Below are 14858 nucleotides of genomic sequence, written 5' to 3'. Positions count from 1 at the left end.
GCGGCTCCCTCAGGGTGCCAGTGGCTCCGGTTGCCTTCTGTGCCTGCCCCGCCCCCTCCCAGACAGGCCACTCTGCTCTGCAGCCCCCGCCCCAGCTTGGTCCCGACTCCTCTGCCCGCTGGGCCCCCCGAGGGCAGTGTGGACTCAGGGACAAGCAGGGGACAGTCCCCTGGCTGTGGAACGGACCCTCCGCCCTGTGCACGGAAGCCTCAGGCTGGGCCTCACAAAGCAGGTCAGAACACAGGCTGCCCAGTTCACTTTGGGTTTGTTCTGAGAGAGAGCGAGGGGCAGGGGCAGGGGCGGGGGCGGGCACAGAGAGTCCCAACCAGGCCCCACGCCCCGCACGGATCCCACGACCCCGATGAGCTTGTGACCTGAGGAGGAACCAAGAGTCCGACGCTCCCCGATTGCACCCCCGGGCGCCCCTGCAGTTAACGCTAAGCTGCAAACGATGATTAATTGGGGGGCGAATAAATCTCACGTAGCATTTGGGACACGCTTTTACATCTGAGATCCTGATTTAACTGGACTCTCTCTGTTCCCCAGCGACCTTCCTCCCCGCAGCACGGGGAGACGCGTGGCAGGTCTGGGAGTGGCGCGAGGGGAGCAGGGGCCAGGCCCCACCTGCTCGCCAGGTGCCTTCTGCAGGGCCCTGCGGTGCTCACCCCGGCCTGGACTCAGCGGAAGCTGAAATAGCACCCCAGGGAGGGGCACCCTGAGCGCCTGTCCTGAGCGGCCACACCGGGCAGGCCGGCCCCTGCCCATCTGCTCACCCACGGCAGACTCAGAGCCCCCGGCCTGCCAGCGCAGGTCACCTGGGGTCACTGCGGGGGCAATGGAGGCCTTGGGGGTGGCTTCAGCACTGACCCTCTGAGCCCCCCGGGCTCCAAAAGCAGGTAGCTCTGAGGTGTGAGTGGAAGCCTCTAGACGTTTTTCTGCAGCTGCACAAGTCCACAGGGCTGGAGACCACAGGCCAGGGAGCAGGGGGCGGGGGCTCCACTGCAGGGTGCCTGGCCTGCAGCCAGAGCAAGGGGATGTGTGCTGCCTGCGTGGCCGGGGGGCCCGGGTAGCCCCGAGGGGACCCGGGCCGGGGATCCCACCACCCGGGGCCAGCGTCCCAGCGGCTGGCTGACTGCCGAGCACCCCGCCCTGCACTTGCAGGGAGGCTCAGGGGGCCCCGGGGTTTCAGATGTTCTCTGGAGTCTCAACCCGGCAACAGGGATTTTTTTAAAGTTTTGATATTAGATGATCAATCGGGAACAGGGCTGAGTGCGGAACCGTTCCGTTTGACGACCGCTGGGTGGCAAGGCATAGGCTGTGGGCGCCCAGAGCTTCCTGCCGTCGCTGCACGTGGGGCTTGTCCTGTCCTGCCCGCGCCGCACACGGAGCTCGGGAAGGGCGGAGAGACGGCGGGGAGCATGGCTCCGAGGCTGAGGACGTGGTGCGGGAGGGGACTAAGCCGGGTGGGGTCAGCTCATGGGGGGGGGTGGTCCCCGGGCCGCCTGTGCTGGGGGTGGGGGGGCGGCTCAGGCCTCGGGCCCCCCGGGGAAATCACGTGGGTGGAAGGGCTGCGTGGGAGAGGGCCCCTGACTGTTCCTGGGTTCCCCACACTTGAAACAACCGGAGTGACCCGCGGGCACATGGCGACACAGACGTGGGCAGTCCCGTGACGGAGCGTTATTCAGCAGTGAACGGGAGCGGTCACCGCGCTGCTGGGACGAGGCGGCGCGGGGACCTGAGGCTCCGAGGCGGGAGCGGACACAGGGGCCGCATGCAGGCGGTTCTGCCTCGGGAAGCATCTGGAAGAGGCACGGCCACGAGTCAAGGGGGATGGATCGCTGGGGCCCAGGGAGGGGGCGGAGGTGAGCGTCCTCCCGAGTGACGGAAATGTTCTAAAAATGGGCAGAGGTGATGGTGGCGCGGCCCCGTGATGTGCTGGAAGCTGTGCGTTCCCCGTGGTGTGAGGATCACGCTCAGTGACGCCGAGGGGCCCCGGAGGGGAGAGCTGTGCAGCTGCAGGGGTGCCCGCCGCGGGGCCGGCCGGGGTCGGGGAACGGAGCCCCTGGCCTCCCAGCGCCTGGCGTCCCTTGGGATCCTCATGGCTCTGGGGCCACATCTGGGCGAGCCGGGGCAGCAGTAGACTCATGGGAAGGTAGCATCTGGGCAGCCTCTGGCTGGCGTGGGGGCCTCCTCTGAGGGGGTGCTCAGCCGGGGGTGCGGGGGAGCCGGGTACAGGGCCCCCCAGGATCACAGCCCGGGGGAGGGGCGAGGGCTGACCTGGGTGAGCAGATGGGGGTGAGCCCTGGCCGGGGTGCTTCCAGGACTTGGATGGGGCCGTGGGAAAGCGAGCAGCCGGAGGCAGATGTCAGGCCTCCGTCCCGCCCCGAGTCCTCCCGGGCCGCCAGCTCCACCAGCCCCTCTGCCTGCAGGAAGGCCCGGCCCAGAGAGATGCCCTGGGTCGCTACCGGCCCCACGCCCCAGCCTCGGCAGCCTGACCCTCCCCAGGAACCCCGGGACAACTCACACCCTCAGGGCACCGAGAACCCCGAGATGCGTCCCCAGATCCCTCGCTGTGCCCACCCCCGGGGACCAAGTGCTGGAGCTCACAGCCTCACCAGGAGGAGACCCTCAGACCCAGGGGACTCGGGGCCACCCCAGGACCTGGCGACACCTGCAGGACGAGCTGGGCAGCCCCTGACGTGCAGACAGGTGATGCACTGCCCCCGCCCCCCCCCCCCCCCCCCGCACTCTGTAGCCCTGTGGGCTGTGCACCTGAGCTCAGCCATGGGGTGGGTGGGGGCGGGACGCGGGGCTGCAGAGTGGGGGGGCCCTGCCCGGAGGCCAGCGGCTGATTCCCGCTCCCCTTCCGCATGCGCCCCAGGGCACATGTTCTATCTTTACGGATCAGGGGCCATTTGCACCACCCTCAGCTGTGGCAGAGGTAGGGAGCCCGCCCGCCCCTGCACCCTCAGGAGGGGCCTGGGGCAGTGGGTGAGGTGCCCGCACACCCCAGCCACCACCCGGCAGGCAGAGCCGGGACCCCAACGGTGTTTCCATGATTTACTGTGAGGCGGGCCCGCTTGCTTACCGTTCCCTTAGGTCCACCTAATGCCGGCTTCCCTGCCCTGCTGCTCGGCGGTTCGGGGGTGGGGGGGCTGCCACACCAGGCCCACCAGCCCGCCCAGCGGGGGGATGCCTGCCGCCCTGGCAGGAATTTCCCGTGGTCGCTGACTCGGCCTCGGAGGGCTAACCCTGGCGAGCGGGCGGCCCTTGAAGGAGATGCTGCGGGACGCGGGACCTGGCCCCGAGGAGAGCTGGGCCCTGGAAGCCGCGGCCCATGCATGGGCAGCAGGGGGACTCCAGCCTAAAGTGGGGGCTTCCAGAACCCTCCTGCGTCCTCAATGGGCAAGCACTAGTCCTGGCTAAGTCCCGGGTGGAGTCTATGGGCTCCCGTCCCCCCCACGCGCTGCCCCCACCTGGGGACGGCCCCGTGGGACCAGCCAGGGGCACGGAGTTGGGAGGTGGGATGGAGGCTGGCCAGGGGAGGCCTCATAGCAGCTGTGGTGGGGAGAGGGGGGTGTCAGACTAGCGCCCCCGGGGTTCCCGGCTGCTGGATGGACCCTGCGTTCAGTCAGCGCACCAGCCCCTCCGGGACCGTCCCTCAAAAGCCGTACTGTGACCGCCGTGCAGCATGTAGGGGCAGCCCTGCTTCCCCAGCCTCAGGAAGGGAGCCCACGGGAGCCACAGCCAGGGCTAGGGTGCAGGACGCGCATTGTCTTGAAAATGCAGGCGGCCCGGAGCCAAGGCCCCAGAGAGTGACCACTGGGCCACTCGGGCAGATTGGTGCCCAGGGAGCAGGGCCTGTCGGCAGAGCGCAGCCCAGGCCCACGGAGGGGGGGACAGAAACTCCCCCAGCCCCGGGGAAGACCCGCCTTAGCTTAGAGGCAGAGTCAGCTGCAGGTGCGCAGATCCTGCGCCAGGCTGGACCCAGGGAACCGAGGACGTGGGGCATGGGCCACACGCTGCGTCCAACTAGGGGCGTGAGCAAGGTGCTCTGGACGTGGGGGTCCTGGGGGACCTCATGAAGTAATGCGGGGGCTCCCTGGCTCCCAGCGCGGTCCACGGCCTGGGCACCCACACACCTGGGCTCGTAGGCGGGCGCCACGTCCCCACTGAGTCAGGGGCTGGCGCCGGGAGCTCAGCCCCTCAGGGTCCCTCTTTGGTCCTGGGTGTCCCCGGGCAAGGCCTCCCTGCTGTGCAAGCCTACCAGGACAGGGCCCTGGACACACGTAGGCCCGCGGGCAGCCGAGGAGCGGGGGAGCATGTCCTCTCCGGGAGCCTCTCCTAGCTCCGGCCCCCTCCCCCGGCCGAGAGCAGCTGTAGGACGTGCTGATTCCGATCAGCAGATGCCCATGCTTTAATTTTCCTGGATTTATGGCCTCTTCTGTGGTTTCATTACTGAGATAAGGAGGGAGCCCGTCACTGTCAGGCGGCGCTGGGGATGTGCAGCCGATAAACACCGATGTGGCTTGGTCCCGCGGGGGGGGCAGAAGAGCAGGGAAGCCCCCCACCTCACTCAAGGCGCCTATGAAAACCCCACAGTGAGCGTCCCGCTCGATGGGAGAGACTGAAGCTTGGCCCCTAAGATCAGAAACAAAGCAAGGGGACGCCTGGGGGTTCAGCGGTTGAACATCTGCCTTGGGCTCAGGTCGTGACCCTGGGGTCCTGGAATCGAGTCCTGCGTCAGGCTCCTCGCTCAGTGGGGTGTCTGCTTGGGATTCTCTCTCCACCCCCCCAAATAAATAAAGTCTTAAGACATGTAAAAATTCAGGAGCACCGGAGGAGCCCAGTCACTTGAGCACCTGCCTCTGGCTCAGGTCGGGGTCCTGGGGTCGAGCCCCGCATCAGGCTCCTTGCCCCATGGGGAGTCTGCTTCTCCCTCTCCCTCTGCCCCTCCCCCTGCTTGCTTGTGCATGTGTGCTCTCTCTCTCTCTCTGTCTCTTTCTGTGTCTCTCAAATAAATAGAAAAGTCCTTTAAAAATATAAGACCACTTCTAAAAAAAAATAAAATATGTAAAAATCCATTTAACGAGAGACGTGCAAGGCCTCAGGAATGAACCAAATCGCTGAAGCCCTGAGGGGAGTCAGAGCTCTGGGACCGAGTGCGCGGTGTCCGTTGGGTCGGCAGGTGCGGCAGTGAGGCCACCGCGGCCCCCCAGGTTGCTCCGTGACCTCGTGAAATACCCCCCAGGGGCTGCTCATAGGATGGAAGCAGCCAAACGAAAGGGACACACAGACGTGCTGCGAGCCTGAAGCAGCCAGCGTCGCCTCGAGGGGGAGGCGGGGCCAGCACAGCTGCTCCACAGGGCCAGTGCCAAGGGGTCAGCGCCACGGGGTCAGGCCCAGGGCCATCAGAGGGCCCTGCCCTGAAGGCTCAGCTGGGAAACTCTGGGAGGAAGGGGCGTGTCCTCAGCAAATGGGGTGGGAGGCGTGGCCCAGGCGGGTGGGCAGTGACCTTGCACCCCTACCTCACACTGCATGCAAGGTCATCTGCAGAGAATCCGGGAGCTGGGGGGGTTATGAGAGGAGCCCCCCCCCCCAGACTTCGATGTGGACGGACATTTCCCAGGGAAAACGCAGAAAGCGGAAAGGAAACAGGTCCTCTGCCTTAATCAAAGTAGAACCTTCTGCACCGAGAGTAAGTGGTGGGCCGGTCTGGGGGAGGAGGTGGGGGTGGGGGCTGGTCTGGGGAGGACGTTCTGGGTGCCTGGAGGGGGCGGGGCCGTTGTGGGCGCAGAGGGGCCTTGGGTCCCGGAAGGTGAGGAGCAACCCCATTTCAGAAATATCCAAACATTGGAAGCAATGTGTCCGCCGAGATGTGCAGCTGGCAAGCCCAGGAGCCTTGTCGGGGAGCCCCCCTCCCTGCGCCCCCTCCCGCCCGGACCCTGGTGGCTGGAGAGCAGCGGCCACGGGAGGTGGTGGTGGGGGGGAAGAATTAGGCCCTACACCTTGGGGGACCGAGACCTGTCTTTCTTGCTGGGGGGTCCCTCCCGGGTGGATGGAGGGACGACAGAAGCGTGTGTCTGTCAGAATGAAGGTCGGGGCCACGTCCCTGGGGAGAGTGCTCCTGGTGCAGGCTGCTACAAGAGTCCTGGGTCCTGGGTACTTGTCACGGCCTACGACGCCTGACCACGGGGGGCAGAGTGGGCGGGCGGGGTCCCCAGGGAGGCCCACCCCATGGCCAGGGCTCCTCTGCCTCTCAGGGTCGGGGAAGGTGGAAGTGTGGTGCCTCCAGGAAGACCCGGCCCCGCCCCACCCCGCGGCCCCTCTGCCCCCCTGGCCCAGCAGAGCCCTGCGTGTCCTCCCAGCACGCTGACTGGCCTCCAGCAGCCACACGCTCCGGCCACCTAAAGTCAGATGAGCAGCACCCCCAGGGGCTGCGGGGACCTGGGGGGACCTGGGGGGATCTGGGGGCAAGGGGCACTGGCGGGGGCTGAGCCCTGCGTGTGGAGGGAGCTGGGACAGCAGGCCCACGTCTCTGCTCCCGCCAGTCCCCAGGGCCGCAGGACCAGGGCAAGGCGCTGACCGCTGGGAGCCCTGGTTGCCCCTCTGCACGAGGGGGTGCCAGCCCCTCCGTCCCTGCCGACCCCGCGGCGCTACTCTCCAGCCCGCCCCCTGGGCAGGTGACCCGAAGCAGCAGCATTAGGTCTGCAGCGACCCCCTGGGGCCACCAGCCCGTCAGGACCCAGGAGCTGCGACCAACAGCAATACTCCTCCCGGATGCGGAGGCTGAAGTGCGGAGGGGCCAGCAGGGCGGCGACTCCCTGCCGCCCCCGGGGCAGCCGCCTCCTGCTCCTGCTGTCTCCGTGGCCGCAGCACCGCACACGCCCTCCACCCGGCGTGTCCCCTTCTCTCCCAAGGACCCTGTGGTCGGGTCTCGGGACCATCTGATTAGTCCAGGATGATCGCATCGCACGGTCGTCCACTCGTTACGTCTGCAGCCCTGTTCCCCAACAAGGACCTGGTTGGGGGTCATGGACATTAGCACGAGGACATGTTTTTGGGGGGGCTTCTGTCTGAGCCATCTCAGCCCCAGGACTCCTCCCGGGGTCCCAGCCGCCCGGCCCCTGCCCGTCCAGCCCCCCCGCCCCTGCACCCAGACCCCAGCCTGGGGACCCCATGGTGGAGCCGGGCGGGCGGCCTAGGCGAGGGCCAGGCAGCTGGGGGGCCCCGGCGGACGCCACCTGCTGCCGGGCGGATCTTCTCAGCAGCCTCCTTGCGGCTTATGGGGCGGCCACCCGGCCAGGGATCCCCCCGCGTTGCCGGGGCTGGTGCCTCCTCGCTCGCTTACTTCTCCTCAGTGGGACCATAGACGCTTTATGTTTGATGCACTCATCGGGTGAGAAACAAATGTGCCCTGGGTCCCCAGGGTCCCCATCTCTGGGGGCGTCCAGATGCCGCCGAGGGGCCCAGACCAGGGCGGGGGGGGGACACTTGGGGTGCACGCGGGACGACCCAGGGCAGTGGCCCCTGAAAATCCCAACCAGTGACGTCCAGAAATGCCGGTGACTAGACATAAGGGCCAGCCCGCAGCGAACCCGGGGTGCGGACCCCCTTTCCCCACTCACACGAGAGGTGAGTAGGCGGCCCCCAAACCCAGGATATTTCTGATCGCGGCCTCGCGAGGAGCCTGGGAGGACAGCGCGTGTTTGCAACGGGCGGCAGTGGCTGCGCAGTTGGCAAAGCGCGGGGAGCCCCACGCTCAGGAGCGAAGCAAATCCCAAACACACGTTTTTGTAAATCCCCCTGGGCTCGGCCTGGGGACCCCAAGCAACGAGAGGTCGCGGGGTGACAGGTAGAGAGTCTGAGGGTTCTGAGGGCTGGCAGGTGCCGGGGCACAGACTCAGCCCCGGGTGGGCGGGCGCCGGGGAGATAGGAAGCTGCCCAGAGGAGCTCCCGCGGGGGGTGGGGGGACACGGGGACGGGACAAAAGAATAAAAGTGTCGTTATTCAGGGCACAGAGGAAGATCTGAGGAGTCGGGAGCTCTGATCCGCGGGTGGAGGACTCAGGGGGCCACGAGGGAAACCCACCGAGATGAACTGCAGGACCCCAACGCCATTTCCATTGGGAGCCCCGCGGACCAGCGGGTCTTGACCAGTGGACCCCCAGCCTGGGTGCCCGGATGGGGGCCGGGAGTGGCCACACCCTGTGCAGAGGGGGCGACGGAGGATCCCTCACCTGGATGTGGGGCCTCCCCGCCACCTGCCGTCCTTGGGGCACCTGTGGTGGGCAAGCGGGAGCGGGCGCCGTGCCCCCGGGGGTCTGGCTGGAGCCGCCTCGTGCAGCCCCGTGGACCAGGGTGACATGGGCTGGGGGTCAGGTCAGGCCCGGCCCCGGCGGGAAATGAACCGGTGTGGACTCTGTCAAGGGCAAGCGTGTCGTCTGTGCTGATTGACCGGCGGCACCCCTGGGGGTTCCAGCTCGGCGGCCTCGGGTGGGCCCTGGTGCGGGAGCAGGGGCGCCCCGGGACCCGTCTGGCCATGCGGGAGGTACAGCAGGTGTGTCATGTGTTTTATCGCTCTTTGCAAACTGTGTGCTGCGTGTGTTTGTCTCCATTACATTGACGGTGAAGTGGCTGCGCGTCCGTACCCGCGGACCGTTGTGAGTTGCGGGGTGACCCTCGCACGGAGGGGGAAACGGGGACTTGCAGGGGATGCACGGAGCAGGCCGCGGACACACAGCACCGACCGCCCGGCGCTCACGGGGCTCCCAGCTCCCAGGAGGCCTCGGTGGCCGCGGCCACTCTCCGTGCCTCTCCGAGGGATGTCTGGAACGTCGCGTGATTTGAAAGTGGCGTCAGACCGAGGCGCCCCCTCCCCCGTGTGGCAGGACCTGCCCTCCCCCCCTCCGTGGGAAGGCCCCAGGGCTGTGCCCAGATGTGTGCGCTGTGTCCCCAGCCCGCAGTCCCTGCCAGCCTCCCACAGGGCCCTGAGCGCGGTGGCGGGGGGGGGGCAAGTCAGCACCCAGGGCAAGAGCAGCCCCCCCACCCCCTCCCCCATGCTCCAGCCCTGCTGCTAAGCCACAGCCCAGAATCGATCCCATTGTAATTGGGACTTGGAAGAGGTTTAATATTTAACTGGATTAAATATTTAAACAGGAGGAGATGACAGGTGCACGGCAGCCCCCAGGAGAGGACGGCAGCTTCTACAGTTGGGGGGCAGCGGGGGGGCGCGCCTCCAACACCTGCCTTCCGGAGATCAGGGCGGGCCAGGGGTTTCCTGCTCTCCACTGGCTGGGCGGACCGAGGGCCTCTCCGGTGCCCTATTTATTGAGTGCCAACTGTATGCCCTGCAGGGCCGGGGGGATGAGCCTGCCCTGCAAACACCCTCGGGAGGCCTGGAGGGGCTGCCTCCTTCGGGAAGCCTGCCTGGACTGGGCCAGCTCCCCATTACTCATGCCATCCCCCCCAGCACGTCCCCTGCACCAGCGTCATTTGTAAGGATGTCTGTTAGGCCCAGTTTGGCTCCAGAGGACGGGACGCCGTAGGGACAACTGCACGGCTGTCTTCATGGGGCGTGCAGTCAGCTGGACACCTGACCTTGACCCTGGGGCTCCCCACGCAGCACAGGTGGCCTGGCTGGGGGCGCGAGGCTGCGGGGGAGGCCCTGCTCCCCACTCTCCGGGGGCAGTCAGGGCACCGTGCCCTGGGAGGGCACAGGTCCGTGTCACCCCAGTCAGGAAGGCTGCCTGGGGGTCGCTCCCCATCCAGCTCCCCGTGGGGCTGTCCCTTGTCCTGAGGCCCCATCCCCTCGTCTGTGCCCCACAGTCATGGGGCTGCCTCCCCGCTGGTGTGAGTCTAAATCCCCTCCTCCTATGAGGACACCGGCCGGGCCGTGGGTGACAGCCGACCCCAACGACCTCATCCTAACCCCACTGTCTACAAAGACCCTGCTTCCAAGTAAGGTCCCACTCGCAGGCACCGGGGAGTGAAGACGAGGACTATCTGTTGGGGGGACACATCCACATCCACCCCATTGCCAGGGGTCACCTCCGCGAGGATGAGGGGCTCAGACAGGTGGGCAGCAGGCAGCCCCAGCCCCTCAAGAGCCCCCGCTCGCCAGTCCCTGACTCCAAGCTGACAGACGACACTGAGGTGGGGGGCAGGTGGGACATGGGAACGCGCTGGGCAGCAGAGGCCCCCCAGGTGGTCAGAGACGGTGGCCTGGGCCCCACCTGTCCCCAGGAGCCAAGAACAGGGACATCCTTGCTGACTCTCATTGTTCTTCCTTCCACACTTTGGAACATTTGCCCCGCTCCTGCCCCCCGAAAGCACCGGCGAAGCGGGTGGGGCTGTTCTAGAATGCCCAGGTGCTGACACCACCCCGACTCAGGCTCCCCGTGCGGGCGTCCTGGGCTGGGCTCTGGGAGGGACAGGACGGCCAGGCAGGGTGCAGCCCCCGGCCACCCGGCCACCCACAGGGCTCACGGGGCCTCCGGCGGGGTCGGGAAAGCCAGTGCAGGGCCCGGGGGCCTCAGGCTGTGTCCTGGCGGGCGGTGGGGCGCAGGGAGGCCAGGCCAGGCCGTTTCCCACCCAGCACCCCCGCCCCGGGGCCTCGCTGCACCGCATCTGTGCAATGTCAGCTCCGTGCGGGAGGAAGTGAGCAGGGCGGCCGGGCCCTCGTGATGTCTTGCAGACCCCAGGAACCCAGAGAGACAGAGCCCAGGGTGACGACGGTGTTCCAGGTGGCCCCGGGCTTCCTGACGGAGCCTCGTCCTCGTGGGGGCGCTCCGGAGCAGGCATGCGCTCCCACCCGAGCCTCAGTTTCCCAGACTGTGACGCCAGCCAGGGGCACCGATGCCCGACTCTGGGCTTCCTGCTGCAGGTGTGGCCCCGGGGGGAGCAGAGGAGGCGAGCGCTGGCCGCGGGAGTCTCCACGGCCCCCCGCCCCCCGCCCTGGATGCCCGGGAAACCGTGACCCCGATTGCCCGAAGCTGCTGGTGCCAGAGCAGGGCAGCAGTTTGCTCCCTTCTGCCCCGGGCGCCCGGCCACCCCGGGGTGCAAGCCGTTCCCGGAGCCTCGATCCTCATTCTGGGCTCTGACCAGCTCTGCGGGCCGCTGGCCCTGGGGTCGTGGGGGGCTCCGCGGAGGTGCAGGGTGGCAGGAGGCTGCTTGCCCCCCAGGCTGGGCATGCGGTGGATGGAGGCCAGGACAGGGCTGCCCCCCGCCCCACCCCCCACCCCACCCCCGCCGTGAGCCCTGCCCCACCTGTCCTGGGGTGAGCACTGCTGCCACAACCTGGCCAGGCCTACGGATGGGTCCTCTCCCAGCAGGAGCCCACCAGCCAGTCACCAGGAAGGGGCAAGTCCAAGGCAGCCTTGGGGTTCCACAGGTAGCCAGGGACCCTCCGAGGGAAGCTGAGGCACAGTGCATAGAGCCAACATGGTGGGCAACGCGGGGGGGATTGTGGCCCACACGGCAAGCAGGTGTTCGTGGGGCGGAATCCCGACCCTCTCCCCCCAGAGGACGTGGCCCGGCTCCCTGTTCTGGTCTGCTGGGCTCGAGGGGGCCCCCAGCCACTGCTGCACAGGTGACCAGATGGATGGACAGATCCTGGCTCACCTGGGAAACCCTAGAACCGGTGCACTCACGTATAAGGTCCCGTGGGACCCTCTGGCTGGGTTAAAGCCCAAACCCGGGGGCTTCCCCGGGGACCCTGGTGGGCCTAGTGTCCCCTCAGGGGGCAGCTGCCTGCAGGGCCACGGGGGTCCCATGGGAGAGGCACGTGGGGGTGTTGTATGGGGGCCCCTGCTCTTCTGGGGGGGCTGGCCCCCTTCTTCTCCCTGGTGGACGGACGGAGGACACCAGGACAGCGTCCGGAGCAAGCTGCTGGCTAGGCATCTGTCACCAGGGCGCAAGCTCCAGCTCACCTACGTCAGAGTGTCCGCCCGGTCCCTGACCACCCAGCCCTGGCCTGGCTCTTCCCTGGGGCCAGTGGACCACTGGCCGCACCCCGCCGTGAGCCATCAGCTCTCAGGGCACCGGGTGGGGGTGGTCCCTGGGGTCGTCGCCCGCTGGGGAGGGGCTGGGGCTGGGTCTAGAGCACAGGGCTCGGGATGGGCCCGTCCTGGCCGGGCCCAGGCAAGGGCTGCAGGTCCCCAGGGAGCAGTCCCTCGAAGCAGGGCTCAAATCAATCCAAAACGTGGCTCTGGTCGCCGTCCAGGGACTCAGCCCGCGTTCCAGGGAGCTGGATCAATGCTGAGGTCCCTGGAGCCGGGGAAGAGCGTGGCCAGGAGTGGCGGGTGGTGGGGGGGCTCCCCTTGCCCTCACCACTGTCTGCCCGCCCCACGGGGATGTTGCAGGTGCTCACGGCTAGAGAGGGGCCCAGCCGGGGCAGAGGTGTGTGGGGCTCAGGGCCCGTCTGGACCAGTTGACCCCCGTCCCCTCCTCCACAGGACGCCTGTCTTGAGCCCCTCTGCCCCCCAGCCCTCTCGCCCTCTCTGGGACCCCAGCCTATCTCCCCGCTCATGCTGGGGGAGTCCCCTCCATGCCCCAGGGGCCTGGATCCCCGCAGAAGCACAGGCCTGGGCGCGACAGGGACCTCACCATAGGTGCTGACCAGGTGGTGCGCTCACCAGCTCAGGAACATGCAGTTGGCCCCGGGGGGCCCCGGCACGAGGGGGTGGTGGGGACGGCGGGCCCAGACACCAGCCCCTCGCTGGCCGGCCTTCTGCCTCTGGACGGTCCCACCTGGCCACCTGGATGTGGACGTGGACAGAGAGGCCTGGGGGGGACGCGGAGCTCCAGACTCTGCCCGGGACCCAAGGGGCAGCCTGCCAGCAGGGAAGCAGGACCCCTGCCAGCTCTCGTTCATGGGGACCATCGGGCATTGATAGCCCCCCGAAGGTCAGAGGGCTACCATGAAGCTCAGGGTGGGCTCCCTCTGGCTCGGTCCTCACCCACCTCCTCCCCCAGATGGGTCCTGGGCGTCTGTGAGTCATGGCACATGTGGCCCAATCCCAAAATAAAATATTTGGATTCGAGGACTGATGGCCTTGAAATGCAAATATTGCTTCTCTGTTTCCAACGGTCGCATTCGGGCCTCCTGGAGCCCGGACAGCTCCTGGCTGAGATGCCCAGTGCCCACGGCCCCTGAGGGGAGCCAGGCGGGGCGGCTCTTTGCACCCCTGGGTTCATCCAGGGAGTGGGTGCGGGAGACGGAGGTTGATCGGGAGGCGCCCCGAAGTCCGTACCCTAGGCTCTTGGGGGATGCCCACCATGGCCGGGTCCCCGGGCATACTGGCCCACCTCTGCGAGGCCTGTTGGCCGGGCGGTCCTGCACCCCGAGGCCCCTCCCCACGGCTGTACAGGGGTGCTGGACGCGGTGGGCAGGCTGCGGGGACCCCAGGGCCTGGATGCGAGGGAGAGGCGGGAGGCAGGGACCCGAGGGCCCAGCAGCCCTCTTGAGGCTGCCAGGTGGCCTCCCGTTGCCGATTCTCTAAGGCCTTCCTGGGGAGCTGTGTGTTCTGCGGCCCGGTCCCCCGACCCTGGGGAGCAGGGGCTCAGTCGGTGAGGGCAGCCATTGTCACAGGAGGGCCGCCCGGAGCTGGGGTGCAGCTGGGATAGCCCTGGGCTGTGGGCTGCAGGGCCCTGAGGACACCCGGGCATGTGTCCCTGACACGGAGGGTGGGGGGTGCTCTCCAGGCTCACCTTCTCTGGAGGCGAGGGCGGGTGGGCCGCTCGGGCTGGGGGGCACGCAGGGCTCTGTGGCCAGCCTGCTTCCAGACAGGACCCCTGCGAAGAGCCCCCAGGCCCCACCAGAGTAGGGGTGGCAGGGAGGGAGGGCCAGACCCCAGGCTGGAGGGGGCTGGAGGGGGCCGGAGGGGGCTGGAGGGGGCGAGGCGCCCGGGCTGGGGGCACAGTGCAGGGGTGAACCGGGGCATGGGCAGCCCCCGTGGGCAGGCTGAGCTCTGCTGGGGCAGGGAGGGGGCTCCGGAGCTGCGACTGCAGGGCCACCCTCAGCTCCGACGGCTCCGACGGCTCCAACGAAGTCTCTAGTGGGGACACGCACCCACCAGGTGAGCCCCAGGTCCCACGTCACGCGTGGGGGGCACGCCACCCTCTGGCCTACACTTGGGTTTCCGCCTCTCAGGGAGCAGATGCAGCCCCGGATCTGGGCCAGGCCGCTTGTGACCTCGGCCGCTCCGCCGTGGATTCGGCCTGAGGACGCTGGCGCCTGAGCCCCAGGGCCGAGGGTCTGGGGGCGCGTTCCCTTCCTCCTTCTGGCCCGGGCATGGAGGGTGAGCGGGCTGAGGCCTCCAGCGGCCCCCCACCCGGCCGGGGCATCGGACACGCGGCGGGTCCTCGGCCGGGCGGGGCCCCAGGTGTGGAGGGAGGTGGCCGGCCCGTGTGCGCGGGGCTCGGACACAGGGGCGGGGTTGTCAGGCAACCGCCAGTGGGGCTGCGTCGGGGCTCATGGGGCGAGGAGCTCAGCCTCCCTGCTCACCCCTGGCCACTTGCTAAGGTGTGGTCACCGGACGGAGCCGGGACGGTGTCCCTCGGGCTGGGGTGGCCGGGGCCCTGGGGGGGAGGATACTGGTCCTGCGCCCCGAGTCCCGCCCTTGGACGCGGGCTGGTGAAGCTCGGGGCCCTGCCCAGCACCCCACCAGGCGAGCCGGACGCCTGCTCCTGCACACTCAGGACCTGCCGGGTGCCCAGCCCTCGGCCTGAGTCTTGTAGGTCAGGGCCTCCCACACCAGGCCTGGGCTGCAGCCGGGGGTCCCTGCGTCTCGGGACCCTCAGGTCTTGGCACTGGGGGGGCCCCCCAGTAGGGGTCAGGGCACTAGCTCACTCCGGGGT

At 68.2% G+C, this 14858-nt stretch overlaps 2 long non-coding RNA genes across 2 annotated transcripts; both read left to right on the top strand.

The window, feature by feature from the left end:
- Positions 1-1940: 1940 nt before the first annotated feature.
- Positions 1941-5487, top strand: LOC144318767 (uncharacterized). Its single transcript, XR_013384795.1, has 2 exons — positions 1941-2152; positions 2430-5487. It is a non-coding gene; the product is annotated as an uncharacterized LOC144318767 (long non-coding RNA).
- Positions 5488-11286: 5799 nt separating this feature from the next.
- On the top strand, positions 11287-13045 carry LOC144318094 (uncharacterized). The gene is made up of 2 exons (XR_013383943.1): positions 11287-12017; positions 12455-13045. It is a non-coding gene; the product is annotated as an uncharacterized LOC144318094 (long non-coding RNA).
- The last annotated feature ends 1813 nt before the right edge of the window (positions 13046-14858 follow it).

The sequence above is a fragment of the Canis aureus genome, chromosome 8, assembly GCF_053574225.1.
Source record: "Canis aureus isolate CA01 chromosome 8, VMU_Caureus_v.1.0, whole genome shotgun sequence".
Taxonomy (NCBI): Eukaryota; Metazoa; Chordata; class Mammalia; order Carnivora; family Canidae; genus Canis; species Canis aureus.
Note: the sequence above shows the minus strand (reverse complement) of the source record. Positions and strands in the feature narration are given on the sequence as shown.